This window comes from Protopterus annectens, chromosome 2.part0, assembly GCF_019279795.1.
Source record: "Protopterus annectens isolate FY-2018-M chromosome 2.part0, PAN1.0, whole genome shotgun sequence".
NCBI classification, from domain to species: domain Eukaryota; kingdom Metazoa; phylum Chordata; order Ceratodontiformes; family Protopteridae; genus Protopterus; species Protopterus annectens.
In genome coordinates this window covers 1,333,057,985-1,333,080,143 of record NC_056728.1, presented here as the reverse complement: position 1 = coordinate 1,333,080,143, position 22,159 = coordinate 1,333,057,985, and the positions used below count along the sequence as shown (strand labels likewise).

At 36.9% G+C, this 22,159-nt stretch overlaps 1 protein-coding gene across 1 annotated transcript in view; it reads right to left on the bottom strand.

Annotated features, from left to right (window-relative positions):
- TOPAZ1 (testis and ovary specific TOPAZ 1) overlaps positions 1-22,159 on the bottom strand; it is a 1,272,938-nt gene that overhangs the window by 581,666 nt on the left and 669,113 nt on the right. The gene's annotated exons all lie outside the window — the stretch shown is intronic.

Below are 22,159 nucleotides of genomic sequence, written 5' to 3'. Positions count from 1 at the left end.
CAGAAAACTCGTGCAAGTAAATGGCAATGGTTCTCCTTTTAAAATGCAGATATCATAAGCATACAAGCCTTACTTAAAATGTGAAAACCATATATTTTTGAAGATGAAATCCTGGCAACTGTGGGAGACCATATTCAAATTTGGCAACTGCTTTCCATTATAGAGTATAAAGAAACATGTACAATGAAAACCGTTCATTATGGGCTGTAGGTCAGGTAAAATGTCTGCAAAACTGATTAATGATAACCAGGTTAGTAATCCCTCACCATAAAGTATTCCATTCAAACAGTCTTACTATTGGCACAGCACTGACAATTAAGTAAATGAGGGAAGAATGAGACTTGAACTCTACCTAGATGAACCAGTTATGAATCAAAACTGGAACATGTGGATCACTGCATTCAGAATACTTCTACCAATAATAAAATGAAATAATTTGAAGATCTAAAGACATATTAGATTATGAAAAAAAATAACTTCTGGAGGTCAAATTACTGTAAACGAAAATGTTACAGAAGGCAAGAGAGAAGAATTTCAAGAGAAATCCAGTGAGAGTTCCGCTAGGAACAGACATTAGTGGGAATCTGGAACATATGGAGAGAGAGCAGGAAGACAATGGACATTCCTGAGCTACACCCCAACCACCTTTGAAAGCAGAAGGATACAACTGAAACTTTCATGGAAATTACCATTTCTCTCTGTACTGAAAAAGGGAATACAATTTGTGCCAATTTGTCTCTCAAATAATGACATAACTAGATGTTACAAAATTCTGTAGGAAATAGTATTTAAAATACATTTCTACTATAAAAATCCAAATGGAACATTATTAAAACATCAACATAAAATATTATTAAAAGGAATATTGATGAAATCTCAGTTTTTGACTTATGACAGTAAAGTATGAGCTGAAGAGGCAGTGGACTGTACATCTCCCTATATTAGGTTGCAATTACCCAATTTAAATGTGAAAATTCTATTCATGTCACACAAGTTAAGCTACACCATTTTGATTTTTGAGCAAGTAATCCTTAGGGAGGAAAAGGAAACTGTCTATTTCAGAAATAATAAAAATAATCTTAAAGTGATTTGTCTCTAGTGTCACCTTCATGTTTGTTTTATTGTTGTAATGCCACATTCTGTGATTTTTGCCATAATCTTTTCAGGGTTAATGATCACGTTTCCCTTTTTTCTGATGCTTTTCAGTGTGTAATGCTCCATCTCCATGTAATTCTCTGTGAAATGCCCTCTGACCTTTAATGTCATCTAAGGAATTGCACAGACAGTGGCTTGTACCTTCCCTACAGCAGACAGCAATGCATTCACCTCCAATTGCCTTATTTATAATTTTTGAAGGCTGGAAGGAATACCACAAGAAAACAGAAGATTATGTAGAAATTAGAAGTGAAATGCACAAAAATCTACTGCAAACAGATATAGCGAGTTTGTGTTACAACTCTATAAAGGTGGCAGATCAAATGGTGGAAATGAAACACCACCTAAGATAGTACCAAATCAAGCAGCTGTATATCAAAAAAGGTGAAAGCGTGGAGCTGACATCCCACTACTCAGGCATACTTTAAGTACGCAACGCATAAGAGTGAATTTTCAAAAAAATAAACAACATATACTAAGGAATTGGCATATGCTATAATCAGATGCAAAAATGACTTTAGTTTTACCAGAGCAGACATATTCGACCTATAGAAGATCTCTACATATGCTAGTCATAAAAAGTGTTTCTTCAGATTTTACAGACTGAGAAAGTGTGGGGATTACATAGTGTGACACTACTTGTGACTGCACCACTTGGAAATGTGAGGGTCATAAACATGTGTTAAATACATTAAAAGCAAACAAAATAACGTTTATACCTTTGGATGTGGTTGCATCTCGAACTGTTGGCACACAGGGAAAACTATTCAAAAGTTTAAAACTTGGAATTCAAAAACATTGAAGGGAGATAACTAAGCAAATAAGGTACATTTGGGTTCTGCTGCAATTTTACAATGTGCTATTCTATAGCTAAATGAGAAGATGGAAAACATGTTAATGAACTTTTACTGAAGTACGACACTAAAATAAATGACCTGCTGTGATATGGGTTGAATTAAGAACATTTCCTATTCTTTGTAATTTATAAAATGCATACATTTATATTTTGGGAATGGGATACAAGACATTTGCTGCATAATTAAAGGGGATTTATTTATTTAATGGTAGAGGTTTAAGGGTGGGGTGAAATGTTCAGATTTAAAACACTAATATTTCGGCTTCAGTAAATTGATAGAAGGCAGGCTGCTAAATGCACCGGAGTTACTGAACAAAAACTATCATTGTTTTACTTTACGGTTTTATTATACACAGTATATCTAAATTTATATATATATATATATATATATATATATATATATATATATATATATATATATATATATATATATAATGTGTATGTGTGTGTGTGTGTGTGTATATATATATATATATATATATATATATATATATATATATATGAAATGTGTTTGCATACATATACATATATGGACATATATATATATATATATATATATATATATACTAGGAAAACTTCTGCACAATATTTAAAATAAAAAACTAAGGCTTAAAAGATACTAGAAAAAACGAGAGCCAAGTGGAATGCGCTTCATCCAGTTTAATAAGCTGGACTTCCTTAGAAATGAAATAGTACACCACGATTCCCAAATATATGGAACAAGTGAACAGTGAAATGACATCATAAGCAGAACACCAATGTGAAGGCCAGAGAGAAATATGACATTAAAAATATAACATATGTAAAGTAATAATCATGAATAATGTAGTACATAAATATCATATAGAAGGCAAGGTACAAACCAGAGTGGGATACATGATAGTTAAGTGGGTATTGAAATACAGCTAGAAATAGTGATATTAAAAATTGACAAGTAATTGTTCAATTACGCCATTTCAGTATACATTTGATATTTAAATTCTCATTAATTCCCGGAGGAGTGTCAGCATTCAGTAATAATTGCCATCTTAATTCTTTAACTTCCAACAATGTATCCTTATCCCCAAAGAATAAAGGGACATGATCTAAAATAAGAAATTTGAATTCTTGAAAAGCATTGCAAACCTTACTGTGTTTAGCTAGTGCATTACTGAAATCAGCATGTCTTATAGCACCGTAATGTTCCTTAATTCTGGTACTGAGTTTTCTTATGGTCTTTCCTACATAAAATGCAGAACAGGTTGAACAAATGGCAGCATAGACCACATAAATAGAATTACAATTAAAGGCATGTTTATAAAAAACTTTAAAACTATTATGCGTAAAGGTGTAGGAATTACCTACCAAAATCCATTTGCAAGAAATACAGTTCCCACAGGCTTGCATACCTAAGCTATCGTTAGGGACACTAGTAGAAGTAGACAGTAGAAACGGGGAATCTCTATTTTCAAAAAGTAACTGAAGTGCTCTAACCTTTTTATGAGAAAATATCGGGTGAAGACCTAACTTAATGTTAACATCCTGGCTAGAAGTCAAAATGTCCCAGTTCTTATAGAAAACTAGTTTAATTGAAGACAAATCCCTGCAAATAGGGACCGGGAAAGAAATAAATCTATCAATGTTAGAGTCACCAAGGTTTAGAAAACTGTGGTGACCCCGGGGAAGAACTTGGCTAACAGGATCAGTATCAATAACATGCTGTGAAGGAGTAACTATATTAGAGTTAGCGTGGAAGGACTCTATTGGGTTGGAATGATGGGATGGAGAGAAACCATAACGAATGATAGGCTGAAACTTGGAATGTCTCATAGTAGACACTTCATAGTGAATGGAATGTAAAACATGAGCTGGATAACCTCTGTCAAGTAGTAGGTTAGAAAAGATCTGGCACTCCTTAATGAAAGTAACATCATCTGAAATGATTCTGGATAATCTAATGAATTGACCTCTAGCCATGTTGTGTTTAAAAAATAAAGGGTGCATACTATTATAATGTAAGTAACTATTCCTAAAAGTAGGTTTCCTATAAATAGTAGAATTCCATGAGTGAGAGGCCTGATCCAGGGAGACTAAAACATCTAAAAAGTTAACCTGGGGACCAATACCAGAAACTTTAAACTTTAAAAAAGATATAGAACTAGAAAGTTGCTCTAGAAAAATATAAAACTCTGGCTCACTACCTTTCCAAATAAAAAAGAGATCATCTATATATCTCCTATAAAGAAAAACTTTACTGAATCCCGGTAAAGTGCAAAGAGAGTTAATCTCCCACCAAGCAAGTACAGAGTTTGCAAAGGACGGGGCTAATTTGGTTCCCATAGCCACCCCTTTAGTTTGAAGGAAAATTTTATCAGAGAAATAAAAGAAATTGTTCTTCAAAACCAAGGACGTTAAGGTAGAAATAGTGTCTATCTTGTTCTGCGTAAAAGCACAATGCCTCAAAAAACTCTCTAAGTACTGTAAACCAATGTCATGAGGAATATTGGTGTATAGAGATTCAACATCCAAGGTGACTAATAAGCAAGGAGAGGAGGGAGGGGGATTTAGGTACAAAAGATTTAAAAAATCCCACGAATCCCTTAAAAAATAGGGGGATTTTTGGACATATGGATTTAGAATTAAATCTACAAATCTGGAAATGCCCTCTGTTTTAGTCCTTTTGTTAGAGACTATGTGTCTAAAAGGTGGGTTAGATTGATCCTTATGTATTTTTGGGATTCCAAAGAATTTACCTAATTGAGGACAATTCACATTAACAAAAGAAAATTCTAAATCTGAAATCTGGTTGTTCCTGTGTAAGTTAACAATTGTTCTATCAATATATTTAAAGGCTCGTTTAACATCAGAGAGGGAAGAAGGTGAGTAAAATTCATGGTTATCTAAATCCTGTAACAAAGTGTCTTCATATTTGGATTGTTCCATCAATACAATACCTGAGCCTTTATTATATATACATATATATATATATATATATATATATATATATATATATATACATATATATATATAGAGAGTGTGTGTATGTATATATATATATATATATATATATATATAAAATGTGTGCACATATATATATATATATATATATATATATATATATATATATATATATATATATATATATATATATAAAATGTGGGTGCACACACATATATATATATATATATATATACATTCCACAATACTTCCAGCACTCCAAAATTATGAAATCCACAGTCAGCGTGAAGTAAAAGTAGTTTATTGGACAAAACAGCCCAAATCAACACAGACCGGTGGCCGGTTTCACTCACAGCGTCTTCAATGTGCATAAACCTATTGCAAAGGCCGTACTGATATATGTATAGCACGTACTAATTGTTTTATGATTTAAAGGTGCAGATGCACTCAAAATGAACAACTGAACTATTATAGTGCGTGAAAATTAAAACATGTGATAATGTTTAACTATATTAAACAACAATATCTATACTGATATGCGATAAATAAATAAACCTATATGTAACCTAAATATACCCTAAACTAATAAAGATAACCATGTTATCTACATTATGGCCATAAACCCTAAACTACAACCCATATGACAAACCAGCTTGTACGCAGAATGATAACCAATAATAACTACCAGTAATCATTTAAACCTGGCTTAAACAAAGCCCCCAAATTTACTACCCAACGTCGTTCCTTATGAGTCAACATACGATGTTTGTAATGATCCCCTATATTATGTGTAGTTACTTTATCCAATCCTATAAATATAAAATGTGCAGATGGATGAACCAACTTGTGTTTATAAAGGGCACTTCTGGTCCGTTGACACTTGATATCACTTATATGTAAAGATATTCTTTGCTTAAGTGTACAAGAAGTCTGCCCTACATAAAAAGCACCACATTGGCATACCGCCATATATATTACCCATGTGCTATTACAGGTAATAAAACATCGAATGTCAAATACTCTTTTTGTATTTACGGATGTAAAGGACTTGGTTTTGGCCATAACCTTACAATGTTTACATGCTCCACAGAATGTGCTACCCACTGTAACCAGTGATCCAGTGCTTTTAACATAATCTTTTTTAAAGTTAGAAAAATATTGTCCCAAACTTTTGCCCCTTCTATAACCAAAATGGCATATATTATCAACGTAATTAGTAAAAAATTCATCGGCCTGTAAAATATGCCAATGTTTCGACAATATGTCTTTAATGTAATGTGTGTTAGTGCCATAAGTTGTTATAAACCTAATAAAGGAACTATCATCCTTATGTTCACGATCAATCAATAATGTGTTTCTGTTCATAAGACTAGCTTGCCTGTGAGCTTGTTGCACCTGATTCCTACGATAACCCCTACTCTGAAATCTTAATTCTAAATCCTGAGCTTGCCTCTCATACTGAATGTTTGAAGAACATATCTTCCTGGTACGCTGAAATTGAGACCCTGGTATATTTAGGATAGTGTGGGGGGGATGACAACTGCTGGCATGTAAAAAAGCATTCTTAGAAAAGGGTTTTCTATAGAGGTCAGTATAGAGAGACCCATCATCAGTTTTACCCACCGTAACATCCAAAAACTGCACCTCCTGTAAATCAATATTACCCGAAAACTTTATGCCATAACTGCTGGAATTAAGAAATTGCACAAATAGCTTCCAATGTTGTTCAGATCCCCCCCACACTATCCAACAATCATCCAGGTACCGTCTCCACATAAACAAATCTTGCTTGAAATGTGTGGGCAAAGAATATATGTATTGTATTTCAAAATACTCCATAAAGAGGTCAGCATATGTGGGGGCAAAAGTTGCCCCTATAGCTTTTCCCTTTACCTGCAAATACCACTGATGATTAAAGGTAAAAGCATTATGTTCCAACACTATTTCAAGTACCTTAATCAAAAATTCTTGTTCATTAGTGGAGTATATGCCAGAAATAGTCATCCAACACTGCACTGCCCTAACACCCCCAGAGTGTGGTATGGACGTATAAAGCGATTGTACATCCAAAGTCCCCAAATATTGTTCTCTTGTCACTTGGATATCATCAATTAAAGCCAGAAACTGTTGAGTATCACGAATCCTGGCTGTTACATAAACCAATAGCCTTTTTAACTTGTATTCTAAAAATTCTGATAAGGGCTCGGTCAAAGACCCCCTCCCTGCTACTATTGGACGTCCCGGGGGATTAATAAGGCATTTATGTATCTTGGGCACCATATAGAAATATTGAAGAGTGGGGTTATCCACCTGTAGTTGTTTGAGCAACTGCGGAGTAATAATCTGTTGTTGGCAAGCCTGCTTTAAAAAATCATCAATCACCCTTTTGTGTATCGGGATGGGGTCAAAATCTAGAGTCACATAATACTGATTATTAGTCAGCTGTCTAGTAGCTTCAGCCTCATAATGTTTTCTATCCCAAATAACTACCGCCCCACCCTTATCAGCCCCAACAATAACTATGTTAGAGTTGTTCTTAAGTTTATATAAAGCTTCATTTTCAAGCTTAGTCAAGTTATGATTATTAGAAAAAATTCTTGACTGATGTAAATGCAAGTCTTTCAGTATTAACTGTTCAAACATCTTAATAGTACTATGGTAGGGAGGCATAAACTGTGACTTCCTGAATTTGAAACCCCCAATATCACCCACTTCTAAGGACTGATCTTGATGTGAAAAAAAATATTTTAAATTAAGCTTTCTGCAAAAACTTTTTACATCATTGATGGCATCATATTGTGAAACAAAAAAAAAAGGGATAAACCCGAGACCTTTATTAAGCACACTGATTTCACTGGAGGAAAACACATTATCAGTTAGATTAATAACCAGATTATTAATGTCATTAATTGACTGTTGATCATTATGTCCATCTAAACATTTGGTTGTTTCAATTGATCTTGAAATATCTTCCGTACAGCATCGTCTACGTCCTCGATGTTTCCGCCCTGCCCTTCTAAAGGGATTCTGTATCTTTTAGAAACTGGTGATGGAACTTCTGGTAATTCCATATTTTCAGGCTCTGTGTCCGTATTAGACATGCTAGAAGAAAATTCAGAAGCACTCCTTGTGGACTCGCGTCTCCTCAATATGGACTTAACCCTTTTCCTTTTAGGCCTGGGGACTTGTCTATCATCATTGAATCTCACACCCTTTTTCAACTTCTTCCAGGTGTACATGGTAGATTGTTTGAAATCATTAACATCACATTGATATTTTTGCATCTTATGTTTAGACAGTTCCTTGTCATATTTATCTAAATCAATTTTAAATTGGGTATATAAATTACTATATTCCGAGGCATTCAAAAACTTTTGTGTATGTTCATAACACTCATCGAGCTTAGCTGACAATATAGGCAATTGTGACTCATAATGTTCCACTAACAATTGCAAAAACATACTTGAAGCTATAGCTTGTATACTTCTCCATTTTGCCATAAAGCTCTCATCACTGTTACCCAAACCTGGTTCAACATAAACTCGTAGGCCCCTTGGTGCTATCTTAGCGGCCAAGTAGGCTTTTAGTAACTTACAATGCCATGCACCTTTAAATCATAAAACAATTAGTACGTGCTATACGTATATCAGTACGGCCTTTGCAATAGGTTTATGCACACTGAAGAAGCTGTGAGCGAAACCGGCCATCGGTCTGTGTTGATTTGGGCTGTTTTGTCCAATAAACTACTTTTACTTCACGCTGTGGATTTCATAATTTTGGAGTGCTGGAAGTATTGTGGATTGTGTGTTTTTAGTCCGTGCACTGTTTTTGTGTTCCGTGCACCATTTTCGGCTTGGGATATTATATATATATATATATATATATATATATATATATATATATATATACACATACATATATATATGTATATGTATATAAAATGTGTGTGTGTATATATATATCTATATCTATATATATATATATATATATATATATATATATATATATATATATATATCTATACACACATATATAAAAATGTACTTATATTTTCATGTTGTAACTGTTATAAAAAGGTTAGCTAGTGGAGTGTTGGCAACTGAGGAAAGTCATATTCAAGCAATGGAAGAATTTCTTTGGCAACTGCTCTCAATAATGCAGTTTAAGGAAATGTACATTCTGCCAAACAAATTCAGCTGCCTGAGTCTCCTTTTCACATTCAACTTGCAGCTTGAAAGAGTGTGGGACTCTGGTGTAAGCCCAAGGATTTCCACATACATGTTCTACCCACTGCTGCTCACGTGGGCTACAGCCGAGTCCATTTTAGTGAGCTGCTTTTCAACTCTTAAGGATTCAAATAACGTTCCCTTTGTGTATGTACATACATATGCATACTATATAGTATACATTATGTGTGTGTGTATATGTATATGTATATATATATATATATATATATATATATATATACACATACACACACACAGCACACACACACACATATATATATATATCTATACACACACACACATGTATAAACAGTAAACCTTTATCATGGAGTATGCTACTCAGATAAGGTCTCATTGTGGTGTAGCACTAACAAACAAGTAAATTAATGAGGCCAAAGGAATGAACCGTAAAGACTGAGGATGGGTATTAAGCAGAAGGGATGTTTTACTGCAGATATTCCTTGTATCCCGTTTCCTCTAGAACTGATGGCAGCTGGGAGTGATTTAGACTTTGCAAAACTTTTGTTAATTCCGCAACTTTCAGCAGTGAATGAAATATATCCTATATTACAACACACAGCAACCAACTAGAAAGCTGCAGAGGAAACTCTACTGGATCTAAATTAATTTAGTGCTAACAGATACAATGCCATACCTTTCTAGCCAGCACTGCATCTACTCAGCAACAAGCTCCTTGAAAAGCTTGGCCAGTCATGGCAAAATAACAAACTAGCTTTAATACTCGGGTAAGGAACGATAGGTAGGTTACAAAAGACAGTGATTACAGCTTTTTTTCTGTACAGTAGGAAAACAAAGTGGAATAAGTTTGTGATATGCTGACTACAAGCCAAAGCCATAAAAGGAAGCTCAAATTCCAAGTGAGAGATGGGTACTTCACATGGGGATAAAATGCAAAATCCCCTCCAAAAACTGTTTAACCAAACAATGCTAAACCACCTGCCTGCCACCAGATGAAAGACATTAAATCACATGCACTAGTACACTAATGTAATTTATTCAGTGGTTTGTTAAGTATTCATCCCTTTAACTAGAGAAAACATCAAGGCTTTTTAAACACCGGATGTCTTAACATTCAATGAACATAACATGTAAAAGGGAAACTAATGTATCATTATATCAAATGATGCATTCAGAGGCTTTATTTACTTTTGTAGGAAGACAAAGTTAAATAAATGGAGGTGGAGGTCAGCAAATTATTTTGTTTGAATTTACTAAGTCAGAAGGAAAAACTGTGGATCATTTATTTAAGGGGTCGTTTTATCCAGTGTTGAATGAACACTCGCAATGGATGTTATGAATGATTTGTGCATCATCTCCCACATATTATTTTACATAAATATACTTTAAATAACGTACACATAGTAAAGGTGTTAAAAACACTGTTTTTGAGCTGATGAAGGTCATAAATGAATCCTGATTCATGTGCATGTTATTGTTTGGTGTATTTTACAATAAGGGAACTTTTAATATTTGATTGGAGTTTGGTGGTGCTGGTTTCATTTCCTTTTTAGTTTTGATAAGCTGTGACTTGTTTGTGTATGCATGTGTAGGGGTGTTACAATGTTTTTAAGACCAACAGTTGGACATTATTTCTTTTGCATTTCATCACAGTCCAAGATCACGTGGTTGTCTTTGGTGGTACCCTCAGAATGTATGTGAAAGCAACTGACAACTGCTACAGCAGCACATCAGGCAGCACTGCCACTGCACAAGTGCTTGTATCTGGTGGGACCTTGTGCGTGCAGTGTGCCTGTCCTCCACATCTGATTGCGGGTTTATGCATGTGCTCACCACAGAGGCATTCCAAAGGAGAATTGCAGTTCCTTCAATTTAGAATAAGTAGGCAAGCAAGCAGTGTGCATTTGTTTATTCTTCGTGTGCCAGACCTGACTTGTTAGGGACTATGAAAGTATGTGCACACGTGTGAAAAATCAATGCATCTTGTGATCCTGCTATAGATACAAGCATACACACGTGAAAGTACTTGTGTATTCTGTTATTTTGCATTAAGCCCCAACTCTGTGCATAGTCCGCTATCAGGAACATCTTTTGGTTATATAACTTGCTACAGAGATATGGCTTGCAAGAGGTAGTGCAGTGTGTGTGTATACGTGTAAAAAATATCACAAATTTTTATCTATGGGCGCAGACAATACTAGCAGGCACTACATAGCATTTGGGTAGCTGTAAACAAATTACAGTCATTATCTTTCAGTAAGACATGTATCACAGAACATCCAGACCCTCTCAGCTTATGGGGGCAGGAGACCGCCACACCCAATGTTGTACAAATGCATTATAACAAAAGCTTGGTGATGGCCAATATCCAGAACCCCACCTAGTCTACAGGCGGCCCTGCTCAATGCTGTGCAAAGGATTATGATGCAACTTTTTGGGGGGGGGGGGGGGGGGCCTGAGCAAAATCAGATCATTATTTAACTTTTTTCACAAACCTCAAATTTCTGCACAAAAGGTCATCGGAGCCCATGCTAGGGCTGGGGACAGTATGGTGATTATTTCTTTAATTTATCGCAATTAAATTTAAGAGGTGTGCACAGAAGTCACTAAAGCTTATCTGGGGGCTAGGGACAGTACGGTAAATAACCTGCCTCAAAATCAATCCTTACAATTGTGCAAACAAATCTCTATAGCTTGTCATAGGGACATGCACTGTCTAGAAGCAAAAAGTTAGAATACATTAGTGTAATCATTCCTTTTCACTTTCCTCACATGAAAACATCAGGCATGTATACAGATGGCTATCCTTTGCAGGCTAGGTTAAGGAGGCGTGCTGTTTATATACATCGGACAGGAACAGGTTTAAATTTTTCTTGAGTATTCTATTTCACTTTCATCCCCTTCTGACATCAGAGGGGTACACAAAGTGGCTGTCTTTTGAGAGTACTGGGTGTGAAGGCATGTTGTATATATGTCTGACCACAGCCATTTGAAAAATGGCAGTGGCCATTTCTATTCTAACTTTCATTCCAAGCTAAAATTAGGGTGATATACAAAAGGGGAGTTAAGAGGCAGGCACTATTCCCATATGTATTATTTAGGTACCTTACAGGGATATTTGTCAGTCATTAAAGCCCTGGGCCAACTTATTTCTTCCTCAAAAGAAAAAAAAATTCTTTGCTCATGATTCTTTTTCACATCATCACAGGATCAAAAGTTTGGTGGAAAAAGCTCTAAAATGTACTAACAGCATCTATGCCCCCCCCCCCAAAAAAGACCCCCAGCTTAATTTCTTTCCTCCACACTTACTGCGGTGAAGTTTTGCTAGTTAGGACATGTTGGAGGAAAGAATACAGTTAAAACTAAAGCTGAAGAGTAAGACAATTTATTTCCCAAACCATTATTTTTATTCGGGCCATCAATGGATGAAAAGGTTAGAAAAGAAAAAAATCTATAAAATGTACCTCAAGACATCTAGAACCCATGGCTTCCCATGGGTCTAGCCAGTCTCCACACAACCCCACCCCAAGCCTATCACCATTATTGCCTCCACAGTTACTGCAAGGCACTGTTGCCAGTTAGTGTGTGGTGAAATAATGCAGGAAGTTGCTGAGTAAGAAGAAATGTGAGAAAGGCAAAATCACTGGAGGATGTGGTGGAACAATGGTGAACATCTAGGTGACATGGAACTCTCTGCCTAGGGATCCATCATTACACCTAAAACCAGACCTGGCTGGACTGCTGACTGGCGTCTCTTCATAACTTGAACCGATTTTGTTAAAATGGTTTTGGCTTCCATCACTTAGACTATGAAGTCCAATTAACCTGTTATTATGAGCTCTATTTATAAAGCCGATAGCCAGTACTGAATGCTAGGCAGTGTGCCTTTTTGCAAGCACAGTTCTAGCAGAAATACTACACTGATTTAGAAGTGAATTATGCTACTAAAATTCTTTTCTGAGCCACTGGATTTCCTGACTATGTGACTTGGTTTTACGAACTGCTGCCTTCTTCTGAAATCATTTACACGTTTACCTTTTTTTCTCTTCAATTTATTAAGTCAAGCAATATGTACCTCTCCATACCTTGTAAGTCTACTTGGGTAACACCTACTGGTATCTATGCACATTTACTGGTCTAGTTATGGCTTTTACAGTTTGCCTGGCACACTAGCTTGTCTTATGGTTAAGTAGGGTAGTCCTATATTCTAATTTTTTTTTTATAATATTTACACTTTGTTTTCCTCCTCAGGATTTAATTTCTCAAGAGAGGTAGGCAGTTCATTCTTGTTTAGCTGTAAATGTGTTGCACATGCTAAACCTGTAATCTGTGCGTGAATCATATAATCAGGAGCTCTAAACAAAATGGCAGCATCTTTACTCTCCTACTGTACCCTGACATCCTATTTATACCTGTGCTTTTCCATTCCCACCATATCAGAGCCTCTTGCTTTGCCTTCTTTAAATTTGATACTCCCTAACATGTTATGCTTGTTACAGTTTATGCAACAGACTTGACACAGCAAGACTTAATAAGGCAGGGAGGTGACAGATGTTGTTTACCTGGGCACTCAGCATGGGGTGGGCTTATTTTGACTAGGCTAACCAGAAACTGCCCTAAGCAGAAATCCCCCAAAGAAAGGATTGCTATGTCTTTCCATTACCAAGGGAATCACTCTGTGCAGATGTTCAGGACTTGCACCCCACTGCTAAACTTCTACAGTCCAGTCAGGGTTCAGAATACTATCTGGGCCAAATTTAATTTTCACTCTCAGATCTACTGTGGAATGGTGATCTGGTTGGATGTAAACTTCCATCACTTGATTTACATATTTATTTAATGTTTAATAACTCGGTGGTCTGGTACAAGACCTGTTTCAGCCACTACCTGGGCCATGAGGCAATACAAACAGCACACTGGACCAATACAAATTTTACATGGATTTAGAAGAGTTCTACACAAGACAGGTAAACACTGAAGGATGAAATACAATGTAAATACAGAACTCCAACATTTACAGATAACCAGTACTATTTCCAAACAGTACAATTTGTGGAAAATTAAAGCAGCAGTTTACTTTCCACTACTTCCATACCTTCATTAGGGGAGGGGTTATCAATTTATTTCTAATATCTGAGTATTTATTAATATTAATATGGTATTGGCAATATCATACCTGCAAGTAATTGGGCTTCTGCACAAGACAGAAATGGACTATTAAAATATAAAGAACAGCAACATAGGGAGTTAACGGATATTCGTTTGGTCACTACAATTACTCACTGATACTGTGAACAGACATTGGAATATATTAATGGCGGATTATAGATTGTCTGATACACTTAGTCCGAAATGTCTATTCTCCTTTCATAGGGGACAAACATTGGGCTCTTATTTTAGCCATTATAAACGATGGGTTGAACCTAAGCATAAACAGCAGCTAATGATTACTGGTGAACCGTTATATGGGTGTGCGCCTTGTGGACACTGCACGCATTGCTCTAATGTTAAGTTTAAACAGTTTTCCTGTAAAAACATGTCCATAGTATATGACATCAGGTTTTTGGCCAACTGTAGCACGGACTGGATTATTTATTTAGCAACATGTTCTTGTTAAGCATTTTACACTGGTCAGACATCCCATCCATTACGTTTACACATCACTGAACATTTCAGTGATATTAGGAATAAGAGAGATTCTAATGCTTTATATACAAGCATTCACTGAAACATACCGCTGCATGATTTAGATTTATCACTGATAAAATACAAGGAGATAGGATGAACAAAACTGGGTGGCACACTATTTTAAACTGTAAAGAAAGGAGCTGGATTATCAAACTGGGAATTTGTTTTCCCTGGATTAAATGAGTCACTTTAATTAATTAATTAGTGAAGTACAGGCTAACACAGAAGGCCTCGGGCTATGTTCGCAGATGACTGCAAACTAGGAACCATAGTGGAGTCTCCAAATGATGTGGACATCCTACAGAAGGGCCTCACTGAGACAGATGCCTGGTGTCAGAGGCATGGCCTCAAGCTCAATGCCAAAAAGTGCACTGTCATCCCCTTTGGTAAAAACTCTGTACCCATGAACTACCACATAAACGGCAGTCTACTTAACGCCGAATGTGTGATAAAAGACCTTGGGACCCAGGTGGACAGTAGTCTCTCCTTTGATAATCACATCACCACAGTAGTCAGGAAATCCTTCTATGTGGCACACCTCATCACAAAAGGGTTCTCATCCAGGAAAAAAGAAGTCACTGTTCCCCTCTTCTCGGCACTCATTAGACCCATTACAGAGTAAAACACCCCTTTTGGAATGTACCTCACAAGACATCTGCAGCAGCTGGAAAGGCCACAGAAGTAACTCACAGAGAGGATTACTGGCCTCCAACAGATGCCCTCCACTGACTGTCTCAAAAAACTCCAGCTTTATTCTGTAGCAGATCGCCTACTCCGAGGTGATCTCTGCCTAACATATGAAGCTATGTTAAAACCAGAGCTGCTGGACATGCTACACCAAAAGAAATTCCAATCCCTCCAAGCTACACGCTCTAGGGACCTAAACCTTCTCACCACAATAAAGAGGACATGCTGGAGGGATAGTTTCCTGTTCCAGAGACTTCCTATACTCTGAAACAAGCTACCCATCTATGTCAAGCAAGGTTCCTCATTAGCACTCAAGAAAAATCTTGATGAGTGGATGAGAAATAGGAAATACACCCCGGGGATCACTTCTGCGGCTCTGCTCGACAGGGTGGCGTAAACCAGGGAACCTTGTTGACTAGGCTTACTTAGGTCCTTGGGCCAATAGCCTAGTACCTACCTATGAACCTATGATGTCATGTGGTTGACCAGGACATATATAAAATATTGTGAACTTTATTTGTATTTGTTATTTACACTGAGGAAAGCTTTTCAAGACAAAACTGGTCTGGATTAACTATTTGTAGGGTAATGTGTGTGACTTTACCCTTATGGTATATTTCTAATTAAATTTGGATTTATATTCGATTTATATTCCAGACTTTTGCGTGATGGCCGTGTTTTTTTGGAATCCAGTTCTCTCTCTCATTTCCATAACACCTTAAGTATTTGCCATCTGTCTCATATGTTCTTTGAAATATTCCGAGTACAGAAACATCTATGCAGACACTTCCAAACTTTTCCAAGCAAAAATCCTAAACTTTCTGGACTTTGTTGCAAACTTAGGAGCCATACTGACGTCCTCCCACTGTTACTTTGTAAAATGCCTTTGCGGCATCGCTTCCTAAACTTTTCTAACCTCCTCTGATTAGTTCTCAGTTATCAAGTAGTATTGTTTTTAACAGTAGTTTCTATTCTACCCTCATAAAAAAAAAAAAAAAACCTCTCACTTGGTACTCCCCATATTCCGCAGTCCAAACTTCTGCTTGGCCTCATCCCAGTCAATTACTGTTCCCACTCTAGTTATTTGCCTCCAGTACTTCAGTTCCTTTGCCAATTCTTTCCAGTAAATTCCAGCTTACTTTGCCTATTTTCTACACCTCTACTGTCAAGTCATCCCTTTTGGCAAAATCTTCAGTCTCATGTTGGTGCAGCTCTTGCAATACTTTCTACTACTTTTAAATATAATATTCTGTATGGCTGTTATTCTCATTACGGATCTGCATCCAAAATCTTAATCTCTTCTTATTTCTCTAACTTTCCCATTTCATCATAATCCCATTACCCTTTGCATGTTATGTAAACAAGTTTCAACTTCACAGCTCTAAAATATCTGTTCAAATCAAGTAATCCTAAACCACCTTGCTCTATGGGCAGTTATAACTTATTTCAAGTATTTCTTGCCCATTTCCAGCCCCAAATAAATTCCTACACCTCTATTACTTTTCAAAACTTCCCCTCTGACTGATGCACAAGCTGTACATAACCAAATGCACTAAACAGTTTCACTGCTTGCATCCTACTCAACAGCTTCCATCGTCTCAGTTTTTGCATCTTCTTTTAGTCTCTTCACATATATTCCTAGGTGCTAAAACACAATCTTTTTTAATACATACATCTAAAACCTTCATCTTATCATGCCAACTTATATATTGGCACTGATGAACCAATTCATGTGTGGATACATTTACCACTATAACCTTTTTTTTATCTTCATTAGTTTTATATCCTGAAAAGGCTTGAAACTTAAAAATGTTCTACAACACCAAAACATAATTTTCTAGATTTAACAAGTACACACAATTTACAAATTAATCTAACTTTTCTCGATTACCATACCATTTACATTCTTGAGTTTGCAAGTCCCTTATTTTCTTTGCCAATGAGTCTAAATATAAAGCAAATAAAAGGGGAAAGACAATACCCTTGCCTGGTTCATCTATTCAAATACAGCTTCTTCCCTCTGACTGTTTACATTTTCTCCTAATTAAGCCTACTAATCTAACAGCGAATGAAAATGCTTGCATTGCCATTCTCATAAAATCCCATCAAGACCCACCAAACAGCGGTGTTTTCTTACTTTATACCGGACTTCTGGATCACCATTATTTTATTAATGCTGTCACATGTTTGCCTTGCCACCACAAAACCACACAGATCCATATCTAGCAATTTTAATATCACCTTTGCCATTTTCTCTGCTAGTACAGACATGTATACCTGAGATAAGAAGAAAAGATTGGAGTCTAACAACATGCGTCACCAACTTGAACATTTATCAGAAGAAACACAAAGGCAATATACAGATCAGCAGATATTTGTTTTAAAACAAAATGATTTTTTGCACCAAACTACTAAGGAACCAAGAAACCACTCTCAACTGGCAAATATGAAAATGCTGATGACAGCCTTTCTGGTTGGTTACCAACTCTGTAGACTTCTGTACCACCATTAGTTCTACAACAGCACACTGTTAATCCCTAAACTTCCATTTCCAAACATCCATTTGGTGGCTATCAGTAAGCTTCCACACTACCAAGATAAGGAGCAGCCTGGATAAGACCATCTTTATAATAGCAGATTAAACAGGATAAACGTGATCGCTCTTCTGTGGGAACTGTTGAGAAGCAAAAGCTACTGCTACCATTAATAAAACTTAAAAACAAAACACACAAAGTGCTCTCAATTATCTATAAAGCAAAACTGTACATTACTGCTGACAGAAAAACAATTACTTTGGCAGATATACATGAAGCAGTGTCCGTCCACTTACAGGGAAAAGGCAACGAAGATGAGAATTTATGAATCAGAAAGATAAGGTACACTGGTTCATTAGCTTGCTGCCCTTGTTGGTTGTTTCAAGTCTAGCAAATGTCCCTTTCAAAGGTGAAAATTAAACCTTGCACTGTCTAGAAGGTAAACATCTTAATCATTAAAATAACCACCTGAGCCATGTAAATGGAAAATGATTAGCTCACGCAGAACAAAGTAAACATGATTGTTGTATAAGAAGCACACATCACTGTCTGGTGTTAAATCATATGAAATTATTTTAGTTGGTCATGATGACCTGTACTTCGGCATCTGGCTTCTACCTTCAACATTCTATGTGAAGCAACTGCTACACGACTGTTTAAAACGAACAGAAGGCCATTCTCTGGTATGAAGAGATTCTGTTGTATTTTTCACACAGTTCTGATTTTAAATTTATGCCTGAAAATTCTACAAACCTTAGTATACATTTAAAGGCTTAGAATCAACAGTATTTACACTGTCACCTGTGAAATTTTATTTTACTTCCAGAAAAAAGTTAATGTAAAAAAAGTACGCTATTTATCGAGTTTGCACTTGTATATCTGAACGTGAAAAGATACAAAATGGAAGTTGTTTCAGACATTCAAATATCGCATTAATGTTTGGCAGTAAAGCATAAAAGAGCTAAAAAGAGCATGAAAGATTATTTTACTGTTAGGTAATGCAGTTAAGTACACCACTGAAGCAACACATTATCTGAAGGGCATTTGGTTACTGCTCGACTAAAAATAATAGAATGAGCAACAATGCTATAAAAATCTGAATAAATCACAAGAGACTCTTGATGAAATTGTACATTGAAAAAAGCCATTTTTAAAATTTCTTATGAGCATAAATGGATAGTTGAAAAAGAATATCATTTGCATGTGCACATTTAAACATCGAAGAGGCTAGTTCTGAGTGTCAGTGATATCTATCACGTGTCAAACTATATAACAAATGTAGACATCTACTGAGGTGGTATTAAACAAGGCATCAATAGGATTCCAAGTACCCATAACACCTGTATGAGGAAACTGTTGTTTTACAAAGAAAAAAAAAACACATCACAGGGTCCTCTTTGTACTTCAGCACCATCTAGTGAGCAAACCACAATAAATACCAGTAAAACAAGGAGAAATAAAGTGAAATTAAACACTTTCTTCATGACAGAGACATGTAAATTTCTCCTTCAACTCACTTGCATACATCTAAACGTAGTGAGAAGGCAACTCCAGACTGGACTCCATCATCGCTATTCCCTAAATGAGGAGTCCTGGTGAGAGCAACTCAACAGGAGGATCAGTTATTACTACCTGTCCTAGACTGGAGATCACATACATTTTACACTTTGTTATGCCAGAAAACACAGGAAAAGCAATTACGTTTTTAATAATTCTTCCCACACTCTTAAGACCTCAGAGAGCATAGGTAAAGGTTTTGGAAAAGAAACCACATGCATAGTGAGATACCACTAACCTTGGTGCATGACAAAGGGCCGTGTTGAATCCAGTCTGCAGCAGGGAAGCAGCACAACTTGAAGCCTGCACGGCTGCAAGGTGATCTCCCACACCATCTATGTCACCCAAAACAATACGCTTTAAAAGCGCTCATTTTTGTATAAATGAAATTAAAAACAATAAATCAACATGATTTAAGTGGAGCATTATACAGGAACTGCTAAGAAAATGCATTGTATTCTACAGATTTTCACAAACATATGGGGCTTCAGGTTTAATCCAAAGCAGTTCTTAGCTCCAGTTCCACTGCCTCTACTAGTGGAACTTTGGAACAACAGAGTTTTCAAACATCCCCATAAAAGAGAAAAAAAAAACGTGAAGCAACAGACACGACTATTAAAGCCTAAAGGCAAGAGTCTCAGACTCTGGATGCATTCTGGTTTCAAGGTTGTATTGCCTCCAATATATGGCACAGAAGACATCTCATGAAAACTTAATATTGCTGAATCTGACTTATGATTTCAAGGACTAACATATCAAGCCAACTGTTTCTGCAAGTTCTTGCAAATTCATATTCATTAATTCAGTAATGCTGTCTATTCACCTTAGCCTCTCTGCTGGACCCTTCTTCCTTTGCCTTGAATATCTCTCAGTATTGGTGACTTCAAGCAGTGAATCCTGTCTTCCCATTATGTGGTGTCTTTCAGAGCTGCTACTAATCGGTGACTGTTGAGGTTTGTGACTAAATTTCCCATTCACTCACCACTTATATCTTGTGCTATCACACTTGGTGGCTCTCGGGTGGGCCCATCACTACTGCACATTGGACTTCTAAAGTTCCTCTCAGCCTCATCTTATCTAGTCATAGTGAGCCCTAAAAATTCAAAGTGGGAAGGCCTTCCCTTTAGACTGAAAGCATCAGTGACCTTTTCCTTCAAACGTCACCCTGCAATACCTAGAGTATTAATGCATTTCTTCAGTCTTCCTTTTAAAATCACTAACATCTAGATAAGACTACCAATCCCTTATCAGGAATCATCTAAGGATTAGTACTTCTGTTTTGCTCTTGTTGACAGAAGGAGCAGGACATAATTTTCTAGCATTCCTATTCACAATCAGTCTCAAGCCTAAAAAAATCCTTCTTAGTAGCACTAATCCCGAGGTAGCTCCTATTTTGTTCCTAGTGAGAAAAACAGCACAGGGGTATTGATTATTGACATCTGACTGGGCAGTGTTTCCAGTACTTCCCTTATTGGTCTGGTTTTGGATCATTGTGCAGCTTAACTCTCTTGTGCTGAGCTGCTGTATGTTATCCAAGGGATTTACCAGGAGAAGCCTGAAAGCCCTCAGACCCATGCAGCATTTAGGATGAGACTGCTGATCACCAAACAGCCCACCATCAGCTTCTCAGGAACCATCTTGGAATTAGTGCTACTGTTCAGCTTCTGGTTAGAGAATAAGCAAAAGGAGATGGATTCCTAGCGGATAATAACTGCAGTGAGGCAGTACAGTTGTGTACACTTACCATAAATGTAGATGTTTGAGTGTATTCACTGTTGCAGTCATCACACGGGTTATCTGCTGCGGGTAGCCCTCAGTCGGCCTGAATACCAGAGACTTAGTATTTCTGCGTCGGTTGCTGTCGCTTCAGGACTGATGACAGGTCGTCAGTGGTATAAAAACAGGCAGCAAACGCCATTACATAAGTTTTTCTTGCCCCAAATGTCAGGAGCCCCCAAACAAGGAGCTAAGTTATGGTGGGAAAACACCACCAGTAAAACGTAAATACCAACACCCCTGTAAGGAGTGAGGAAGAGAGAAAGAGCGAGAGAGATAGAGAGACAAGGGGGCTAGAGGGTGGGAAACCAGGACTGCAACAGTGAATATACTCGAACATCTACATTTATGGTAAGTGTACACACAACTGTACTATGTTCTTCGTGTTTCACTGTTGCAGTCATCACACTTGGATTGATTCCCAAAGCTGAAGAAAGGGTGGAGGCAGTCAAGAAGAGTTGGGGGCTGGCAGGACTACAGTTGCAAAGCCCGCCCTGGATTTGGAAAAGATAGGCAGGTGGTAATGCTTGGTGAAGGTATGAACAGAACTCCAAGTTGCAGCTGACAGAATGTCCCTCATAGGAACTCCTCTGAGAAAGGCTGTAGAGGTTGAAGTTGCCCTAGTGGAATGAGTTCTGACCCCCTGAGGGGGTGGTTTACCATGGTGTTTGCAACAGAAATGGATACAGTGTGCCATCCACTTGGAGATGGTTTGTTTTGATATGGCCTTGCCCTCTGCCCTTGGTGCAAAGCTGACTAATACC